This window comes from Equus przewalskii, chromosome 4 (genome assembly GCF_037783145.1).
Source record: "Equus przewalskii isolate Varuska chromosome 4, EquPr2, whole genome shotgun sequence".
NCBI lineage: Eukaryota > Metazoa > Chordata > Mammalia > Perissodactyla > Equidae > Equus > Equus przewalskii.
In genome coordinates this window covers 54,658,786-54,674,195 of record NC_091834.1, presented here as the reverse complement: position 1 = coordinate 54,674,195, position 15,410 = coordinate 54,658,786, and the positions used below count along the sequence as shown (strand labels likewise).

At 44.8% G+C, this 15,410-nt stretch overlaps 1 long non-coding RNA gene and 1 other non-coding gene across 2 annotated transcripts; both read right to left on the bottom strand.

Annotated features, from left to right (window-relative positions):
• Positions 1 to 410: 410 nt before the first annotated feature.
• Positions 411 to 3,957, bottom strand: LOC103561161 (uncharacterized). The gene is made up of 3 exons (XR_011539091.1): positions 3,847 to 3,957; positions 2,106 to 2,140; positions 411 to 1,209 (listed from the first exon to the last, which is right to left on the bottom strand). It is a non-coding gene; the product is annotated as an uncharacterized lncRNA (long non-coding RNA).
• LOC139083167 (small nucleolar RNA SNORD93) lies at positions 1,974 to 2,047 on the bottom strand. The gene has a single exon (XR_011539734.1). It is a non-coding gene; the product is annotated as a small nucleolar RNA SNORD93 (small nucleolar RNA).
• Positions 3,958 to 15,410: the final 11,453 nt, after the last annotated feature.

Here is a 15,410-nt window from a genome sequence, read left to right as displayed (position 1 = left end):
CAAGAAACCCAAAGTAGTACTAACAAAGATACAGGGTACATGATAACAGAATTTTCACACTCCGTTTTCTGCTACATGTGGCCACTAGAATAGATCGTCAAGAAATTGAAGGAAAAGTGCCATACCACAGAGGAGATTTAAAATGCAGCTGTTGAGAAGACAACGAGGAATACATTGTTACCTGAAATATCCATAAAGAGAAATTTTATATCCATGATGGGTGAGGCAACACATACCCTTTGGTCCCATTTTTCAGTTATTTATTGTGTGCACGAGTCACTTATGTGACTTACACCCCAAAGGGATTTTTGTTTTCACCACTTTTAACATCTCAGCAAATCACTTAAGTGCTGACCCAAGACTGTCTTCCCATAGATTCACTGGAAATGTCATTAAGATGCCAGAAAGGGTTAAGTTTTTAAAGTCATGTTTATTAAAATATAATTTACACTCAGTAAAGTTCACCCCTAAATTTGACAAGTGCAATCACCACTATAACCTAGATGTAAACATTTACCCCCAAACTCCCTTATGCCCCTTTGCAACCAATCCCTCCCTGATCCCTAGGAACCCATTGATTTGTTTTCTGTCAAAGGGTCAGATTTAATGACTTAAATGATCTACTATGGAAAAATTTATAAGCATATAGAGCTAAGTTTTCCAAAAAACACGTTGAAAAAGTTTTCTTTAGTATACCAACAAAATGAAGGCAGCTTCACGTTTTACTACACATATGCAGGATATTCTGCCCAGTGCTGAGATCTCAAGCAGAATTAAGCCAACATTGCCTTATATATGCCTCAACAGTAATATTTAAGTATGTACACCACGAAAGAACATATAATCTTTAGAATAGTCAAAAGAATAGGATTTAAAAATAACCTTTGTAAATTAATTCACAGTTGACAAAGTTGTCTTAAGATAGTTGCAGAAGAGCTAGTCTGGTTATTGTGTCACACTCCACGCTCGGGTTGGTTGATAGAAAAACTACTTTAAATAATGGAATTGAATTCTCTGGAAATTCTCTATGGGGCAGATGTATATTCCTACAGACACTTGCCACGTCCCTTCTCAACATTCACCCCCACTACAGCCATGAAAGGAACAAAAAACCCCCTCTATTCTGTATATACCAATCGCCACATGTTCAAATACTTTACTTGAAAAGCTTCTTTCGAGCACCACAATTCTGCCTCTCAAGCACCAGCCCTGTAAAAGAAGTATCACAGATGTAATTAGATCAGAAATTACTAAATAAAAGATATACTATTAAGAGAAACACAGTGGTTTCTAGACCACGTGTTAGAAAAGTTCTGTAGACATGTAAACAGAATTCCCCAATGTACTAATACACATTGTCAACTCAGATACAGTAACGTTCCTAATGAAAAACAATTTTTTTACTCAAAATCCTAACTTTGTAATGCTAACAATTTACCTCAGCTTTCCATAAGACTCAAACTCCTCAAAGCTTCTCAAAAGACTTTAATTTACCAAAATAGCCACCAGAGGAAAAGATAAACATTTTGAAATAGTAAATGTCAAATCACTTAAAAATCCATCTTTTTAAAATAACCTTTTCCTTGGCATAATAAAATATTACCTATTTGCTGGAAGCTTTTTTTTTTTTTAAAGAGTGGCACGTGAGCTAACAACTGTTGCCAATCTTCTTTTTCCCCCCTGCTTTTTCTCCCTCCATCCCCCTAGTACATAGTTGTATACTTTTAGTTGTGCAGCCTTCTAGCTGTGGCATGTGGGACGCTGCCTCAGCATGGCCTGACAAGTAGTGCCATGTCAGCGCCCAGGAGCCGAACCAGTGAAACCCTGGGCCGCTGAAGCAGAGGGCACGAACTTAACCACTTGGCCACGGGGCCAGCCCCTTTTTCCTTTTTTTAAATTTAAAACATGGGGGGTGGTTGTGGGGGGGGGGGAACGACACGTGACTGCATTTAATAAACGTCTTCCTATCAAGTTGGCCTCAGGTAAATCCTTTAACCCATCAGAGCAGAAGCATATCCAATCAGATTAGAGTTCTCATCCTTGGCCAAGACTTTCAGTTCAACTACTTAATAACTCAAGCCAAATTCTTTCCATTTGGTCCATACCTTAATTTCATCAGCATCTTGTAACTGCACTGAACCTGGCAGATAAGGGAAAAGAACAATGTTAAGGATATTATGTGATTTTTTATGTTGCTTTTTTTTGTGTGTAAGGAGTGGTTTTTATTGTGCCTATCTACTAGCTACCTTTGATGAATGCATAAAAAGCTACCTTTGAATAGAATTCCTGTAAAAAAGCTACATTCTCCAAATTTCCTGACACTGGGAAATCACCTGTAATTTCCAGCCAGGAGTAAAATGTATAGTGAATTAAATTTCTACATTCTGGGAATCCATTTACTAGAATGTCAGCAGTCACAATCTTTCCAACTTTGTTTCTTTGTTACATTAAACATGGAATAGCATCAATGTTAGAGAAAACAAAACTCTGGCAACATTATTTACCTAGGAAGAACTGAAACAAACCTTTAACAGTTAAAAACCAAAGGAAGCCTGAAACTTGTTTACCCAGAGGCCGAGCCCAGAAGTTGAGAACTGTCCTCAGCACTTGCTCAGTTTCCATAATCCTCAAATAGATCCTGGCTCAAGCTGCTTCCCTGTCAGCTGCCTGGCTCTCTCGGATAGAATTGTTTAGTTTGGCTCCACGGGAATCCCCAACACCTAAAGCGATCGTGAAACAGAGCGGGCATTTCTGTGTTGCAGTGCTATTGATCAGATGGAGGTATTGGGGCCAGAGAAAAGCGTCCATGTGCTTTGGGCCCATATATATGGCTGGGAAAAGGGTGCCTAGAACACAGCCTGCAACACTACATTTTCCTCTATAAAAGTATGATGAAATTGATAGCCTATTTGGTTTCCTAATCAGTAAAAGGGTCTTTCACAACCTGAGAACACGTAAACCCCGCAATATGTGGTACCTATGACAGCTACAATGATTCCTTCATTCACTCACTTTAGATTTTTAAAAATTTTACTAAATTCGGAGAATAACCATTTGTACAGCAATGTGTACCGGCAAAGAACACAAAATGTTGGATGAGGGTCCTGTGGTGCGTAAGGCACTGGCCACTCCCGAAAAGGTGAATCTGGGGGAGAAATTGCAGGCTCCTTCATTAAAGCTCACAGCAGTTACCCACTCCCGCAAGACTCACCCGCAGACCTTGGAAGCCCACCCACCGTGCAAAGTGGCAACTGAAAGGCATTTGTGGCGGAGGAGTGGCTGAGTGGGCGAAATTACCTCCGTTTGTTGCTAACTCCGGAATTATACCGATCCTGCGGAAACTTAAAGCGTTTCAGATCCACGGTCTCACGCACTTCCTAAACTGCCTGTGTCCGCGTCAGCAGAACCACTGTACAGGCCGGAGCCCCCAAGGCGCCAAGAACCCGGACACCGTCCCAGCCTGGGCGCCTCCGCCCCTGGTCAGTTTGATTCTCGAAATGTTATCTTTTCACACTAAAAAAGGAGCTTGAAGCTCCCTGTGGCCGAGATCCTTTAAGCGTCCGAGCCACAGGCACGAGAGGTTCCGGGAACCCGGGCCACGAGGGTGCTTCCCGGGAAGGGCCCCTGGCACCCCGAGGACGTCCCTCACAGGGCTTCCCGGGTGCTCCTTCCCCGGGGCTGGGACGGCCTCTCCCGAGGGGGCGCCGAGCTGACGTCGAACCCGGGTCCCGGCCGCCTGGACGCGGCGGGCACGGGGACAAGGAGGGCTGAGCTAAGTAAGTGCCACCGGAGAGACCTCAGGCCACGTGGCCCGCTGCAGCGTCGAGCATGTCGGAAGCCACTTACCGAGTCGCGCGCCGCGGCCGAAAGGGGAGGACGCCGGGGAGACCAAGTTTAAAAGGGGCCCCGGCCGTCAGCACCCGGCCGCAGCCAACCCAAAAGTTGCTCGAGCTCCCCTTCCGGCCCGGCGCCCGCCCCGCCGGCCCTGCGCCCGCCCCTCCGGCGGCGCCGCGAGGCCCTCGCGCGCCCCCTGCCGGCGGCCTGGGGAAAGCGGGCGGGCGGCGGCCCCGGCACCCAGCCCCAGCCCCGGCCTCGGCCTCGGAGCCTGCGGTTCCGGGCCATCTGCCCCAAACACCTCCCTGAGTGTGGTGTCCGCTTACCTTGCTGCAGCTTCGATGAAACTCCTGGCACTCACATAATGTTAGGTATCTCTGCCTGCCCGTCCCCACCCCAAGTATCCCGTGGCTTCGCCCAGGGTGGTCTGCAAGCCACAGAAGTGCTGCTAGACAGGACCCGCAGTCCCCAGCCTTGCTCTTATATTTAGTTTTATCCTTAATCTGCCTTTGGAATTTTGAGATTTGGGGCTTCCCAGAAACTGGAGTACTTGAGATCATTTTGGTTGGAGGGACAGTTTAGTGCAACCGATATTTGTTGAGTGCTGACTTTGTGTCGGCCACTGTGATCCGCGCTGGGGGTGCAAAGTTGAATGAGAAACTGCCCCTGCCCTCAAAGAATCTAAAGGGAGGTTCACTTGCTGACAGACGCCCACACAGTGCGCCAAGGGCACAGCACAAAGCCACTGAGCCCGCGGGCTATGGGGTCAGGAAGGGCTTCCTGGAGGAGGGAGTAGGAAGGCTGAGTGCAGCATTACCAGCAGGGAGCTGACAGCATGTCAGATACAGGAGAGGGAAAAACCAAATAGGCCAAGAGAGTTAAAACAGAATCATAGAGTAGATTATAGATCATCCAGATTATAGATCATCCAGAATCTTCTCGGGTGGAGTAGAGATGCCTCAGGGTGTTGTCCAAAAACAGCTGTCACGATGGTGGAAAGTAAGCCCTATGAGGACTTTGCTTCCTTCTCTACTGGATCCCCAGAATTCAGCATAGTGCCTGGAATATATTTGGATTAGGGGAACTGACTCCAGGGAAAGAGATTCACCATTTGTCCTCCAAAGTAGTTGAGTATTCATACACTAAAACTCTTCAGATCTCATAGTGGTGGGGGTTGGGGGGTAGGGGGGCTGGAGGGTGGGGGGAGGGGGGGGCCACGTGCATCTTAGCCTAGGCTGTAGCTTTTCCGGGTCACCTTGAGTGTGAATTAATCTCTGCATTCCCAGTACATGGCCTTGGGCTTGGTGTACTGTAAGTACTTGACAAAACCTGCTGGATTTTCTTTCTTGGTGCATATTTGTCATGCCTTTCATACATATGATGAACTACTTACAGAGCAGGCATCCTGGGGCGTCGGGAGATGTGGGGCACTTCTCTGGCTAGTTTTGCTGCTGCAGGAGTGGATGGAGCCTTCCACCCACCCACCCCGGCCCCATGTGTCTCCGTGGAGGAACTTCTGCTGGATAATGAATGCCCTGAGCCTCTCCTCATTCCTTTCCAGAAGAGGAAGGAATTTGAATAAAGTCCTGTGTTAACATGAGTTTTGAGAGCACGTAAACTGGGGTAGGCTTGTTGACTTCCATCCTCCTCCTGTCCCCTGTTCTCAATGGAACAGGCTAGGATTCTTATTTTCTCTGAAGAAAGAGGGAGACAGAGGGTGAGAAGGGACCACCTGGAAGCCATTGAGGGTTTTCTTGGTTCAGTGTACGGTCAATTGGGTACAGTGTAAGTGTTACTACCTTTATCTTTGTGCTTTTTCGATGGTCCAAACCAAATGAACGATAGTGTTTCTCGTTAACCCTGCAATAACGTCATCCTGCATTCTACTCCAAATTTTCGGCCCCCATGTATGTTACGGCAGGTGACATCCAATGGCTCATCTTTCTTAAAGAAGAGGGAATATATTGGAAGGCTGTAAGCTGTGAGGATTCACATTCTTTTTCCTCCCTCACTGCTCAGGATCAGTATAAGGCAAGGGTGACCCAAGGTCTGGACTGGGGTAGAACAGACTAGAGGAGTACTCTAGAGGAGTAGAACAGACTCAGCTCTGAAGATATGGTTTTATCAGTAATAAAACTAACACTTTAATTTCTATCCTGTGTCTTACATCTGGGTGGATTCTGAAGGGCTAAGGGGAAGAAAGCACATTATTTATCACCCTCCCCAAACCCTGCAGTGGCCTGATCTTTATTCTCAGAACATATTAAGATTTGTTTTCAGGGGCCGGCCCAGTGGTGCAGCGGTTAAGTTCACACATTCTGCTTCTCGGTGGCCTAGGGTTTGCTGGTTGGGATCCCGGATCCGGACATGGCACCGCTTGGCAAACGCCATGCCGTGGTAGGCGTCCCATGTATAAAGTAGAGGAAGATGGGCACAGATGTTAGCTCAGGGCCAGTCTTCCTAAGCAAAAAAGAGGAGGATTGGCAGTAGTTAGCTCAGGGCTAATCTTCTTCTTCAGAAAAGATTTGTTTTCAGTGGACTTACATCAGACACAGATCTAGGACATTTGCTTTTGCAAATTAATTGGCCCATTCATTTACTTTTGTCTCTGTGTTTACTGCACATTTTATTGTGTTGTTGTAGAGTCAGAAGATAAAGCAACTGCAGACATTATTTATGATTTAAATGATCACTCTAGTCAGGGAACATTGTAATTGGTGTCATTGGGCCGTTTGCCACTTGCAGGTCTCTGCCCAGCAGGCTGCCTTTTCCAAGTGTCTGTGGGCTTGTTTTCCAGCCAATAGAGAATGTGTGTCCTCGCTGAGGCCTATTGGTTTCATCTGCCTAAATAAGACTGTGTGGCTGATTTCAGTAATTAGAGGGCATACAGGTAAGTGTCCTGGAAGCCTTAGGACACAGATGTGCTTGCTTCTGAGCCCCACATGCATACAAAATAGACTACTAAAAAAATCCCGACAACATGGGGCCCCATGGCGCAGTGGTTAAGTTCTCAGGTTCGCTTCGGTGGCCCAGGGTTCGCCAGTTCGGATCCCAGGTGCAGACATGGCACTGCTTGACAAGCCATGCTGTGGTAGGCGTCCCACATATAAAGCAGAGGAAGATGGGCACGGATGTTAGCTCAGGGCTAGGCTTCCTCAGCAAAAAAGAGGAGAACTGGCAATAGTTAGCTCAGGGCTAATCTTCCTCCAAAAAAAAAAAAAGAATTAAAAATACCCCCATAACAAGCCTGAGCATGATGTTCACAATGCTTCTAGGAAATATGTAAATAAGGGTATAAAATAGAATTCTATTTAGTTACATATTCAATATATCAAATATATATCACCTTTATTGATAAGAATGATCTAGTTTCTTGCAAAACAAATAGAATAAGAACATTCTTTAACTCTATATCCTTCTGCAACTAACCCCTCATTTCTTTGTTTCTCTTTACAGCAAAACACCTCAAAAGCGTTTTCTGTATTTGTCTCTAATTCCTCTCCTTCATTCTCTTCTAAATCTGATCATGTTGGGCAGCCTCTGAGATGGTTCCCAATGGCCCCATCTCTTGTTATTCATGCCTTTAGGTAATTCCCTCCCCTTGAGTGTGGGCTGGGCCTAGTGAATTTCTTCTAGTGAATAGAATACAGCAAAAGTGATGAGATGGCACATGAGAAGATTCTCCACATATATGTCATTAGGGCATTACAAAGTAAAACAACAATGAGATACTGTTATACATCTATCAGAATGGCTAAATTCTAAAAACTGACAACATCAAATGCTGATGAGGATGTAGAACAAAAAAACTCTCATTCACTGTGGGTGGGGATGCAAAATGGTACAGCCACTTCGGAAGACAGTTTGTCAGTTCCTTACAAAACTAAACATTCTCTTACCATATGATCCAGCAATCGTACTCCTTGGTGTTTACCCAAAAGAGTTGAAAACTTGTGTCCACACAAAAACCTGCACACAGATGTTTATTGTAGCTTCATTCATAATTGCCAAAGCTTATAAGCAATGATGTCCTTCAATAGCTGAATGGATAAACTATGGTACATCTAGATGATGGAATATTATTCCATGCTAAAAAGAAATAAGCTACCAAGCCATGAAAAGACATGGAGGAAACTTAAATGCATATTACTAAGTGAAAGAAGCCAATCTAAAAAGTTTACCTACTGTATGATTCCAGCTATACGCCACTTTGGAAAAGGCAAAACTAGGGAACAGTAAAAAGATCAATGGTTGCCAAAGGTTTGCAAGGAGGGAGGATGAACGGCTGGAGCACAGGGGATTTTTAGGGCTGTGAAAATACTGTGTGTGGTATTATAAGGGAAGATACACGTTATTATACATTTGTCAAAACCCATACAATGTGCAACACAGAGTGAACTCTAATAAAAACTATGGACTTTGGTTGATAATGATGTGTCGATGTTGGTTCACATTTGTAACAAACGTTCCACACTGGTGGGAAATGTTGGTAGTGGGGGAGGCTGTGTGTGTAGTGAGAATGTGGGAACTCACTCTACTTGCTGCTCAATTTTTCTGTGAAGCTAACACTGCTCTAGAAAATAAAGCCTATTAAAAAACTGATGGGGTGCCACTTCAGGGATTATGTTATAAAGAACTGTAGCAACCGTCCTGGGCTGCTCTCTCTTGCCTTCTCCTCTTAGATTCCTTGCTCTAGCAAAAGCAGGCTGATCTGTTGTGAGCTACCCTACGGAGAGACCCACTTGGAAAGGAATGGGTGGCACAGGCTAATAGCCAACGAGGATCTGAGCACTGCCAATAGTCACATGAGCAAGCTTGAGTCTTCCTGCGTCAAGCCTTGAGAAGACTCCAGCCCCAGCCGACACCTTGACTGCAGCCTTGTGGGAGACCACGAACCAGAGGCACTAGCTAAGGCACACCCAGATTCCTGACCCACTGAAGCTGTGAGATAATACATTTATTGTTTTAAACTGATAAGTTTGGGGTAATTTCTTATGCAGCAATAGATAACTAATAACCGATCCATCACTGCATGCAAACAGCTCTTTTCAGGGTCCACAGAGATTTTAGTTTTCACCTTGGTTGTCCTGTCAGTTGCAAGTGTAATCACCCTTTCCTTGTTGAAATACTTCTCATTTGGCTTCTGGTTCACCACTCTTTCTTGGTTTTTCTTCAACCTCCAGGCTGCTTCTTCTCAGTCTATATTACGGGATCCTTTTCATTTGCCCACCTTTACTCTGTGGAGTTCTTCTCCAGGCCTCAGTCCTCAGATCTCAACTCTCTTTGACCCACTCCTATCTAGGCAATGACTTTGTCTAGAGGTACAGTTTTAAATGCTGTTTTTACTCTATCACTCTTAAATTTCTGTTGCAGGCCTAAACTGTTCCCACATGACTTGCAGTCTCATATATCTAACTGCCCGCTCAACGTTTGCACTTGGGTTTCCAAAAGGCATCTTGAAACTGACTTATCCAAAACTGACCTCTTGATTTTCACCCCTCAAAACTGGTCTTCCCACCATAAACCCCACTTCAGGAAATAGCAGTTTCATCCTTCAAATGCCTATGGCAAAAACCTTGGAGGCAACCCAGATTCCTTTCCTTCTCTTTTTTCTTTTGAGGAAGATTAGCCCTGAGCTAACAGCTGCTGCCAATCCTCCTGGTTTTTTTGTGGGTTTTTTTTTTTTTTTTTTTTTTTTTGCTGAGGAAGACTGGCCCTGAGCTAACATCCATGCCCATCTTCCTCTACTTTATATGTGGGACACCTGCCACAGTATGGTTTGACAAATGGTGCATAGGTCTGCACCCAGGATCCAAACTGGCAGACCCCAGGCTGCCAAAGCAGAACATGCAAACTTAACTGCTGTGCCACCAGGCTGGCCCCTCTTCTCCTTCTCTTACACCTTACTTCCATCAATCAGCAGCAAATCCCATCAGCTCTACCTCTAAATCCCAAATCTGACCACTTCTTAACCACCCTTGCCCAGGGCTCCATTATCTCTCTCCTGATTATTCTAACAGCCTTTAACCGATGTTTTGCTTCCGTCTCTGCACTTACAGTCCATTCTCCATGCAACAGCCAGCAAGAGCTCTTTAAAACATGAGCAAGATCATATTGCTCCTCTGCTCAGAACTCTCAAGTGGCCTCTCCTTTCTCTCAGTGTAAAGGCAAAGTCTGTTCAGTGGCTTACAAGGCTATCTGTGATGCAGCCTCCATCTCTCCTCTGTCCTACTCCCTGGCACACTCCCCCTCCTCATTGGCTCCAGCTACACTGGCTTCTCTCTACCCATCCAACATGCCAAACATACTCCTGCTGCAGGGCCTTAGCACTTGCTCTTCCTCTGCCTGAAATGCTCTTTCTCCAGGTTTCATTGAGGCTTTCACCGACTCTTCCTTCAAGTGTCTGTTCATAAGCCATTTGTTATGGCTGAACTGTGTTCCTCTAAAATTCATATGTTGAAGCCCAGACCCCCAATGTGACTGTATTTGGAGAAAGGGACTTTAAGGAGATAATTAAGGTTAAACAAGGTCCTAAGGATGGGGCCCTAATCTGACAGGACTGGTGTCCTTCTAAGAAGAGAAATAGATGCCAGAGATCTCTCTCTCTCTCCACATACGAACAGAGGCAAGGCCATATGAGGACACAGCGAGAAGGTGCTGTCTACAAGCCAGGAAGAGAGGCCTCACCAGAAACCGACCCTGCTGCCACTTTGATTTTGGGCTTTGACCCTCCAGAACTGTAATAAAATAAGTTTCTGTTGCGTAAGTCACCCAGTCTGGGGTATTTGGTTATGCCAGTCCCAGCTGACTAATACATCACCCAGAAGTGAGGCCCTGTCTGACCACCTTGTAAAAGGGCCAGTGTCTTCATCTTCCCCAGCAGGCCTCTCTCCCTTGCTCTGCTTTTTTCTTCACAGCACTTTAACCTCCTTTCCTTGTTTGCTTGTTTATTATTCCTCTCCCCTGAATAGAACATCAGTGCTACGAGAGTAAAGACTGGTACCCACAACCCCCAGCACTGTGTCTGGCATGTCTTAGATCCTCACCAAATGATTGTTAAATGCTCATGATTGAACTGGAGCAAAATTCCCCTGTGTTAACATTGCTCCAAATTCCTCAGACAGCTATAAGTGCTCAAAAGGAAGAAAATTCTGTCAAAAAGTGAGCTCCAATCACAATGGCCCTCTAACTCAGACAGCCTCACCTGTATAATTCTTGGAATCAATCAGGGATTGTACTTAGCTGCATATACTAAATAAATACATAGGGCTTAACTAAATAGTGATTTTATTTTCCTCATAACAATTCATAACTTGTGCAAAGGGACCCAGTTGCATCCTATCTTTCCATTCAGTCATCCTTAAAATGCAGTTTTAGCCCTTCTGATTGACTCCTTGTGTTCACAAGATGGCTGCTGCACATCCAGCATCTCATCTGCATTCCAAGCAAGAAGACTGGGAAGGGTGAAATGTGAAAGCAAATGCCGACTGAGGCAGCTCTTTTAAAAAGTGCTTTCCAGGAAGCCCCATTTGGTGATTTCTGCTTATATCTCATTGGCCAGAACTGTGTCACATGCTATCCTCTAGCTGCAAATCATACTGGAAAATGCATTTAAAAAAAAAAAAAAAAAGCTGGGCACATTACCATCCTGAACAAAAGTGGGGTGCTTTTGTAGAAAAGAAGTGGCAGAGTTATGGACATTGTCTAGGTATCCAGCAGTGTGAGCCTCTTCCTTTGGCACAAGGAAAGCAATTTCCCCACTTTTCAGTTCTAAAAGAATGTAGCCCAACAGCGTGATCCATGTTTCTGCTTTAATCTGAATGGAGTTTCAGGTGGTGAGAACAGTGTGCACAGAATTCCTGAGCAGACACGAGAAAGCCTCACCGTGGGCATGTGGGACAGAGAGTAACTGTGGGCAAGCTCTGTTCCGTTGTATATTAGGTGATTGTTCAAATCTACACAGCCATGTTTCTATTTTGAGAGGGTAGGGATTGTGACTGCTTAATTTCTGTACATAAAACCCGGGCTGCCTGGACCTCATGCCGGCGGTTGCTAATAAAGGCGCTTCATGGAGAGGATGATAAATATGTGAAGCCGCTTGATTGCATTGTCCTTTCTGATGAACGCACCTGTACGACCCGCATTTGGAAGCCTGCAGATAGCTGCCAGGCCCATCCAAATTTGTGCTGAGTGAGGCAGCAATGCCACGGATGGCATCCTCCTAAATCATGCTTTAAGCTTTAGAAAAATTATGACGAAATAATGACTGATCCTTTTGTCCTCTCTAGAGATGTACATAACATGTATTTCGTTCCTGACCCTTGACAAGACTAAACGTCTGTGACCGTGACGATTCTACCTTGAAGGAGAGCAGCAGGACCTGGTTAGCTTCTCTTGCTACCATCCTGCATCCTTTCTCTTCTCCTTGCCAAATGTAGCCTTCCCTTGGGGCAGCAGCTCACAAATGCTGTATTGAGAGCAGAGACGTTCTCTATTTTTTTCCATTACTGATCTGCACTCCCTTAAGACCCCGTGTTCTGCTAGATAGAGTGCGAGATGCCTACGGGGCTTTACATTTTAGTCAAGTCAAGTAAACTGATTCAGATTCAATAGTTTAAAGAGGGCTTTGAGGTAAACTTTCAGTCTATTTTTGAACAAGGCCCAGTCTTTCGGATGTCTGCTCCCCTTCCCTTCTCTCCATGGGATCTGATGAATGTAGGTAGGGAGGTGCTTACGGCACTGGATGGGAGACAGGCTGACGCTAATCTTCTGTCTTCCAACTGGTCTTTGCTGCAGCCAGGGCTGCCCTCGGACAGTGGCCAGGGAGATGCAACTGTTCCCAGGTCTGGGTCTTCTCTGGGGTTTGCTGCTGAAACCTGGGACCTGGTTGATCACTCATGATTACTCTTGCTCTTGGTTTTGGCAGGCCTTGGGAATCTGCTCTGGATAACTCCAATGTCGCCTGCCCTGGCTACTGTATCCGAAAAAAGCTCCCCACTGTCCCCTTTGCTTTCTATCTCTTTATCTTGCTTTGTTTATAGCACTTATCTATCTATTCATCCATCTTTCTCTCAGCTGGCTTCCTCTAGTAAGATCTTAAGTTCCTTTCAATGTTATTCACTTAGAAATCTTCTGTCCTCTGGGAAAGTGGATAGTTATAGCCTTCTCTAACTCTGTCTCTGTCTCTATCTCTATCTCTGTCTTTGTCTCTGTCTCTATCTCTGTCTCTGTCTCTATCTCTATCTCTGCCTCTATCTCTATCTCTGTCTCTGTCTCTATCTCTGTCTCTGTCTCTATCTCTATCACTATTTCCATGCCCATACTCAACTCATACCCATATCTATATGAATCTATGTCAATTAAAAACATGGACTCTAGAATTCAACTTCCTGGCTTCAAATCTTTGTTCTGTTACTTAGTAGCTGTGCATACTTGGACAAATTACTTAGCTTGCCTATGCCTCAGTTTCCTTATTTGTAAAATGGAGAATAATAGGAGTATCTACTGTATAGGTTGTGATAAAGACAAAAATGAGTTACTGCATGGAAAGGGTTTAGAAGAGGACCCGATACATAGAAAGCACCAGCTAAGTATTTCTGCTGTCTCTATTACTGACTGCCTTCTCTACTAGAATATAAAGTCTATGAAGGCAGAAACTTTGCCTATCTTTCTTATTGTTGTATCTCCTGGTCCTTAAGTGATGTCTGACACATAGCAGGCACTTAATAACTATTTTTTGGATGAATGAATAAATGAATGTATGGAGAAACAAAAAAGAGGAAAACACAATGTATTTCAAAAAACACTACCACCCTTTTACACTTTCTCCAGTAAAAGTTTTTGTCCCTCTCAAGATTATTTACTCTTGTTTAGAGTTTTCTTATCCTCTAGGAAAGTAAGAATTACATTTTAGTTTTCATGGAATTTTTTATCCCAAAATCTACCCTACCCCATGGCCTCCAAGCTTGTTGGGTAACCTGGTCATGGGGAAAGTCTCACTAATTGATACTCGGGGGTTCCTACACATTCCTCTCAGTGTTTTAGCTACTTCTTAACACTGACACTAACACTATTCTCTCCTACTCCCAAGGAGGTGAGGGTGGGGTACATAGAGTCATCACGCCTTATTTGTGCATGTCTCTGTGTGTGTGTGTGTTACTGAGTGAAGGCAGATGACAATGAGTGAACAGCTCTCACTGCTTATCAGCAGCCATTTTCCCACCATGCTGATGGAAATGAGCTTCCCTATTTGATAAGAGGCTCAGAATCTGACACGATTGCTTTGAATTCAAACTGAATTTGAATTGTGATGAATTCTGTTATTACCTCTGGGTCTTTCTTCTGCTGGCTTTCCTCTCTCTGCTTCAGCAAGGCATACCTCTTTGCAGCATTGGTTTCGAGATGACTTGGCTATTTAATTTTTAAACTAGGTGTTTGTAATCAGCCCACAGGGCATAGAAGTGACTCCCACATGTAGTAGGGGACGCTTTGACCACCGCCTGGTCCCACTCAAGTCAAGCGTTAGTGCTCCATCCCTTTGGGCATTGAAAGTCCTGATTCTGGGGCTGGCGCCGTGGCGGAATGGTTGAGTTTGTGCACTCCGCTTCGGCGGCCCAGGGTTTCCACGGTTCGAATCCTGGGTGCAGATCTGGCACCGCTTCTCGTGCCATGCTGAGGTGGCATCCCACATAGCACAACTGGAGGCACTCAGAACTAGAATGCACACCTATGTACTGGGGGGCTTTGGGGGGAAAAAGAAGAAGAAGAAAGGATAGGATTGGCAGCAATTGTTAGCTCAGGTGCCAATCTTCAGAAAAAAAAAAAGTCCTGATTCTGTTCTGGGGTGTCCTGGGGCACCCAAGATGCATTCACATACAACAGTTTGGAATGGCTCAGCAAAGTCTTGGGGCATGAGTGGATTTTTTTCTGCTGGAAAAACCATAGGCATCATGCAAGCCCCTGTTGACAGAAGGCCCTTACACCACAGCAAAGAAGGGAACAATTAAATCAACTTTTCCATCCATGTGCTCCCAAGGGCACAGGCTGGTCTGCAGATGTTAGCTTGGTGTTCAGATTCATGTGGCCAGAGATAGAGAGAGCACCCTTCTCCTTGCAAGAGTTTTATATTATTAATTAATTGGTTCTTTTTAAAAGGCAATGAGAGAAGGATTCTCTCTGGGAGGAAGACATATAAAATTTTCTGCAATTTAAAAAATATTTTTCTCTTCTGAGGGATTACACATGCGTGCTACTCTGTAGTATTACTTTTAGAAGATAATGTAATGGTTATTTAGTAAGACATTAATCATGCTGGCTTCTTAGCCCTCTGCTGTCACTGTTATTTCAGAAGTTTGAATGGTGGCAAAGCCCTGCTCTCCACCAGACCCCAGGCTTAGGAGGGGCATACGGAAGGTCTTCCATGGTGAACCTCTGTGACATGACCCGGCCACAGCTTCCCAAAGGATGAGGTGAGCCAATCATCTCTTTTAAAAAACCAAGGTTACTGTCTGTGATGACATCAAATTTCAACTTTCCTGTTTTCATCTGGATCCTGAAAGGGGAACTTCTACCTTCCA